At 33.1% G+C, this 6,495-nt stretch overlaps 1 protein-coding gene and 1 long non-coding RNA gene across 2 annotated transcripts in view; one reads left to right on the top strand and one right to left on the bottom strand.

The window, feature by feature from the left end:
• Positions 1-6,495, bottom strand: part of LOC108742021 — a 57,043-nt gene that overhangs the window by 34,139 nt on the left and 16,409 nt on the right. The gene's annotated exons all lie outside the window — the stretch shown is intronic.
• The window catches only part of LOC108742015 (neuropeptide F receptor), a 59,304-nt gene continuing 58,725 nt past the window's right edge, over positions 5,917-6,495 (top strand). The window contains exon 1 of the mRNA XM_018477018.2: positions 5,917-6,005. The gene's annotated coding sequence lies outside the window, so the exon portion shown is untranslated. The remainder of the gene's footprint in view (positions 6,006-6,495) is intronic.

Raw genomic sequence — 6,495 nt, 5'->3', positions numbered from 1 at the left:
AAAAAAAAAATTTTTGTATTCGGAAAATATTTACTTATATGAATTTGAAAGAATATCAGGATTGAAAATCTGTAACTTGACTTCGAACGCTTTGACTAAGTCAAACATTATAATGACTGTTTTATTAACACCTTGTAGTTTTATATTTAATTCATTTAAGTGAGAGCATAAATCAGTGAAAAAATATAACTTTGCTAGCCATTCTACATCCAATAATTGATTGTATTGGTCAATAATGTTCTCATTATTTAGAAATAATCTTATTTCCTCCAAACAATCTACAAATCTTTGCTAAATATTTCCGCGGCTTAACCAGCGTACATTATTGTATGAATATTGTACGAAGAGTTTACTTCGTTTAACAATTCTTGAAATTTTCTTTTATTTAGTGCTCGTGCTGATATAAAGTAGAGTAATAATTTGTAATTCATTTCTATCAAAAAAGATAAAAAAATAATTTTGTTTGTGTGCGTGCCATCCAAATTTTCAAACGTGCCACTTGTGGCACGCGTGCCATTGGTTCGCCATCCCTGCTCTATAATATCCCTTCCAATCCGCAGTCTGTTAGATATGTTTGTTTTATCACGTAGATGTAGTTACGGTACGAGTTCAGTTTGATAAGTCGATATCCTTAATTAAAAAGGATTTTGTTAAACATTAATGAACACACTGTTAGTGGCAAATCTCTACTGATTTACTGTGCCGCCTGTGGTTATGTAGATATTAATCTCTCTGTTAACCAGCGCAACGACAGCTTTGATTGCTCGGCATTCTATCTGATGCGGTTCTTCATATTCGCTCTAAAAAACATCAGTCGCTGGTTTAGTTTTATTTGGTATTTGATGCACTGCTAAGTACTTTCATCGAAAGTACGGCTTCATTATTCAATTTTTATTTCAAATTAGATCAATGTAAACGATGTAATCCTAGACAAAAATTTTCAGTATCTCTCCAGTTTCTCAGAGTCTTTCAGCGTCTCTGAGAGCATCTCTCACAGTCTTTCACAGTCTCTCAGTTATTGCCTAGGTGTTTTTATGGATCTTTCACAGTCTCTGTATGAGAGACTCGAACGATAAAATTGTTAATTCAGAGATTCGAGTCTCTCACAGAGAGACTGAATGAATAAAACTAAAAAATTGAGAGACTCGAGTTTCTCGTAGAAAGACAGGGATCTCTGAAATATGTTGAACTTAGAAAATTTTAACCATGTCTATCGAGATACCACTTATTGAGAGATTCGAGTCTCCAGAGATTCGAGTCTCTCGTTCAGAGTCGTTAAACAGTTTTTTTGACAGTCTCTCTCAGCGACACCAGAGAGATTAGATGAGAGATAGAGACTCGAGTATCGCTTTCAAAGACTCTGAGAGACTGAACATTTTTATCTAGGGAATGTGGTAGAAATTTGGAATCGCTCAAAATATTTAAAATCTATAAGGCAATTGATAATCTTATCATTGAGCTCAAGTATACGAATGTGTATAGATATGTTAACAATTGACTCATCTTATCATGATTGTTAGAAATATTGGAACCAGAGAAAGATTTCGATACCTTGCTCTCATTGATTGCCGTACGTATGTACATATATATTTCATTCAATCGTAGCTATTCGATAAACTCATTTGCCAAATGTAGGGTCTGTAGAATATATTATGGTGCTTTAGGATTTCATTGCTTCTCTTGTTTTCCACTGAATTAAATTTAGCGAAAAATTAAACATCTGCTATTACAGAATAGGAAATCATTAACGGTTTAAAGCTTGTGATTATCCGAATGAATTACAAACTAAGTGGATGGAATCTATTATTTTCAAAATTTCGTGATTGTTATCGACAGACATTAAAATGTTTTTGTTGATTACTCATCATTAGATAGACTGTTTTATTATCTACGAAATATATGTATCACAAATATATAAAATTGCTACCATTTAGTCTGAAGAAAATTTTACTTAACAGACTCCAAATTCTATAAAGCTATTTAAGTTTGGTAAGGTGCTAGGTGTTTTATAAAGTAAAGAATGTATTTAAAACACATTACTAGTGTAAATAGATATTTGCAAGATGCAAAATGAAGTTGAAGTTTGTTTATTTTTTTACAGTATGTGTAAAAAATTGGTTAGCTATAAATACTTGTAAAAGTCAAGTTACATTAAAACATTTTGTCCTTTAAACAATAAAAAGTAATCATTTTTTTAAATGTGTATCTGTTTGGAACATGGATTTGTGTGGATGTGAAATGTGGACGAAAAGCGCTGCGGAAAAAATAAGTTGAAAACGATTAAGTTGTGGTGTTATGGGAGGATGCTAAACATCGTAAGTAGAAAAGGTCAGAAATGAGGAAGTATTAAGGATAAAGTAAGAAAACAAGGGGCGTTATGGAATCAGTAAGAAATAGACGAGATAGGTTGGTGGGACATGAAAGGCTACTTAGAGATGTATTAGATGCAGACACAGGAGTAAAGAGGAGCAAATTAAACCCAAACTAAACTGCTGTTCGTAAATAGATACATAGATAGAGAAGCAGTTTGCTCTAGTTTTCGAAAAATGCGAAGATTAACTTAAACATAAAACACTAAGGTCATTTTATAAATATCGAACTGTTCATGTTTTTCCGGAAAATTTATTTGCGTTGTAGGCCTAGGTTTACGATGTACAAACGTGCGTGTTACCGAAAAGACATTTCACTTTAAATGAATAATTTCGGTACAATAAATTTTATATGTGAATAATTTTCTTGTTGATTTCCTGCGAACAGGTAATGCCGGAAATTTCAACACGTTGAAATCGCAATTTAAAATTTAACATCAAAAGCGTTATTCGTAAACAGGAGGGCGTATAGAATGTGGAGCGTACAGATTAAAGTATTACGCTTATTTATAGTGCATTGCCGCAAAATTAAGTATATCAAGAAAATTATATACATTTTAAAAACATTTTATACACGTATTGCTTATTTACATATGTTAACCTTCACACATTTATTAGTACCTAGATGTAAGCGATAGCGTGTTTTAGCTAGTATATTTTACCAAATAAAGTATTACGTCTTTTTGGAAATGGTGCATATACCTATACTAGAAACATAATAAAAGCCTTAGCCCGTAGTTTCTCATAGTCTATGACGTTATTATAGCAAGAAAATGATGTCAACGCAGAAGTAATTTCCATGATGAATATTCGTTTTGAAATTGAAGCTAAGCGGTTATTTTTTATGCTAACAATACTATTCGCAAGGATGATACGCAAAATCGTGAAGCGTTCCATATTTTTTCGATCCAACGGGACCTGAATCTTGACGAAGTTCTTGTACAAACTAAAGTGAATGGATCGGTTTGCGATGAAAGAGGGGAGCTGCTCTTTCAGTACTCAGGGTGGTAGAGATCACGAGGATCGGTATGGCACTTTGATGCATAATGCTGCAATGTGAAAGGCAACGGGAAACCTCCACATTACGATTTCCCAAGAAAAACAAACTAAACTCAAACGATGGCGTCCTCTGGGGTAAAGCGCTTCAGACGTAAACGGATATCCGGGCGGGGACTACCTCGGGGGATGTCAACAATAAGTGCAATAGGGGAAGGTGCAATATTCCACGAGTCGGAGCGTGGAATGTTAGAAACACAAGTTAAGAGGAGTAGGTAGACCTAGATTAGATTACTGCTTGCAAACATTTAAGGATGTAGAATGTTGTAGTTTTACGGAAATGCGAAGATTAGCGCAGGATAGAAAGGAGTGGAGGTGCGTGCCCAATCAATCTTAGGGCTGACGACCTTATGATGATGAATAGTATAGTGACTGAGTTCTTTAGGACAAATAGCCATATATTGCTCTGATTTGGGTCTAAAGGTCATCGTGTGTTGAAGTTGCTTCCTAACGTTTCGTTAGCATGAGTGGCGAACTTCTTTAGAGATTCTTCCATCTCCTATGCTGGATGCGGACTGAGACAACACAAGACAGCCTTTAGGCCCAGCGCGCATTACGATATTTTAGTCGTAAAACTGTAACACAAGCTAGTAAATGCAAGTGTGCCCATAAGTGACTAAATAATCGTTGCGATATAAAAATGGCAACTGTTCGTATTTTCTTGCGGCACGATTGTGGCGGATGTAAAATCAATCGTAAGGACAGCAATGAACTTGCGCGCACTTGCGACTAAACCGTAGCAACTCGCTGATATTCGTCCGTTGTTCTGTTCATAGTTAATGAATACATTGTTGTTATCAAACATGTCAGATTACTAATTCTCTAGTGCAAAGGAAGAAGAAATGTCAGATAACGTTTTGGATGGAGAAAAAAACGATATTCCAAAAAAGAAAATTGTCCTTTTACTAATGTCTGAATCATTTTAGGATGGAACCAGTGTTGTTTCTTCTGCTTACTTTTAGTATTATTAGCTTTTATTCGCAAAAACAATGCTACAATATTTGGTCGCAAGTGCGCTTATCGTTTTCACTTCCTGCGACCGCGACTTTTTAGTCGCGGCAACTAAAAAACAGCAGTGCGTGCTCGGCCTTAGATCCGAATCAGAACAGCATCAGTTCACCTACTGGCCGCGAAACCCTTTACTTATTTGTCAAAAACTATATACTTAATAAAATAGCCCCTAAAATGATTTCTACAGTTATCGTGCAAAAAACAATCCCAAAATAATTAAATGCCTCCTCTACATGTATTTGATGACGATGTTTATTCCTGTTGATCCCATTAACAGTGGCTCTATTGGAAAAATGCCATTGGTACGAAAGTGTTTCTCATAAAATTATATATTCGAAGAACTTTATGTTACATCGCATACTCTTACAATTTTCCCGTAAACGCACCTTAAAGTGTGGCGAATTTTATTTTAACTCCAGAAAATTGTGCCATTTTACTAAACATTTTATGTCAAAAATTAAAAGAAATTGTAAAAAATTTCATACGAAAATCGTCATGTACGGGATTTTCCGTACATATCCCCTGTTAACTACATAGTCTACCTGTATAGGTAACACTTATTATACTGGAATTTTCCAAAATAAGTGACTGTAAGTTTTGTTTCAACGAGTTGATTAGCTTTCACTGCAATTGTTTCGCTACAAGTAGCTTCTAATACGTTGAAGCATATTATATATTGTCATACTATTATTTAATACGTACTCATGTTCGAAGAAACGATGTGAATTAAAAAAAAACTGCATAATATACAAGAGCTTTAAACATACCAGCGTTTGGCATTGTATAGACGGTCTACAGAATTATACCATTTAAAAGATGACACATATGTATATGAAAGTTTTAGAAATGGTAGCTGATCGTAAGTTTGATATGCTGTATTATTATGGGACATACCTACAAATATTTTTCATTCTTTAGCAACATTTATAACACAAAAAGTAGCGTTATTTATAAGAAATATATAATCGTTTTCTATTATCTATGCCATTTGAATGAAATAGAATATTAGTCTTAAATAAAAGAATAAATTCTTTGGACACATCTCTAATGCTACTATTTAAAATTTATTTAATTAAAGGATCTGTTTTTTTTTTAAACTTCAGTCGCAAATTCTCAGGAAAAGTTTTTTTTTATTTCCATTAAGAAATATTCAAGATATGTATTTACAGCCGCCTTTAAGCTTTCATTAATGATAATCCGAAAGCCCACAATTCTTGAAATGGTACACAATAGAATACAAAACAATTACAATAACAGTAAGCTAAAAGTTTCAACTTCCAATGAAAATCGTAAAAAGGGCATTATTGAAATATGAACTTAAATCCTCTTCAGTGCTCTGTGCATTGTTAATTATTGTAAAATATATATTTTTTAATTTATATATAAGCGCGAGATGAAGTTGAATGTGCGCCGGTACAGCAATACCGTTCCTTATAATAAACCTTCTAACTTCGCGACGCTACAGTAAGCGTCGGTTCGTTTTCCATATCGCGTCGGAATCATCCCGAGGGAAAGTGCGGCATCCAGACATTTATTCGTGCATTTATTTCAATTTTAGCTAAAATAAATGTGAGTAAATCTTTACTAAATTCTCTTGTGCTTTCTGTGGTAGTATTAACCCTCAAAAAATTTTATAACTTTTTCAAATGCCTTCGAATTTAAAGTTAAGCAAAAACAGGGTTTGATCAAATGTTTTTAGTTTTATTCCTTGGTCTTAGTTTTTTCAATTGAAATTATCACGATATTCTTATTTCACATAAATATTTATTGAATAAATAAAAAACTGTTTTTACCTGACTTCGTGCTTGTAATATACTTTATACGTATGTGTTTATGTTTTCATAATTTTTATTTAACGTTAGTTATTTATTGTTAGAATAGTTAAAGTATTTTTTGAAAATATTTTAATAATATTTGCTTAAAATTTCATAGTTTTCGAAAAAATATATAGAACGCGTTTTATTATTTAATGATTAAATTTAATCTAGGTATATACTCAATCGAAATTTAAAATTGTCATATTTTTCCCTAAAAGGTAGGTACACGCTTTCATTTCACA

Source organism: Agrilus planipennis, unplaced genomic scaffold, assembly GCF_000699045.2.
Source record: "Agrilus planipennis isolate EAB-ADULT unplaced genomic scaffold, Apla_2.0 scaffold303, whole genome shotgun sequence".
NCBI lineage: Eukaryota > Metazoa > Arthropoda > Insecta > Coleoptera > Buprestidae > Agrilus > Agrilus planipennis.
Note: the sequence above shows the minus strand (reverse complement) of the source record. Positions and strands in the feature narration are given on the sequence as shown.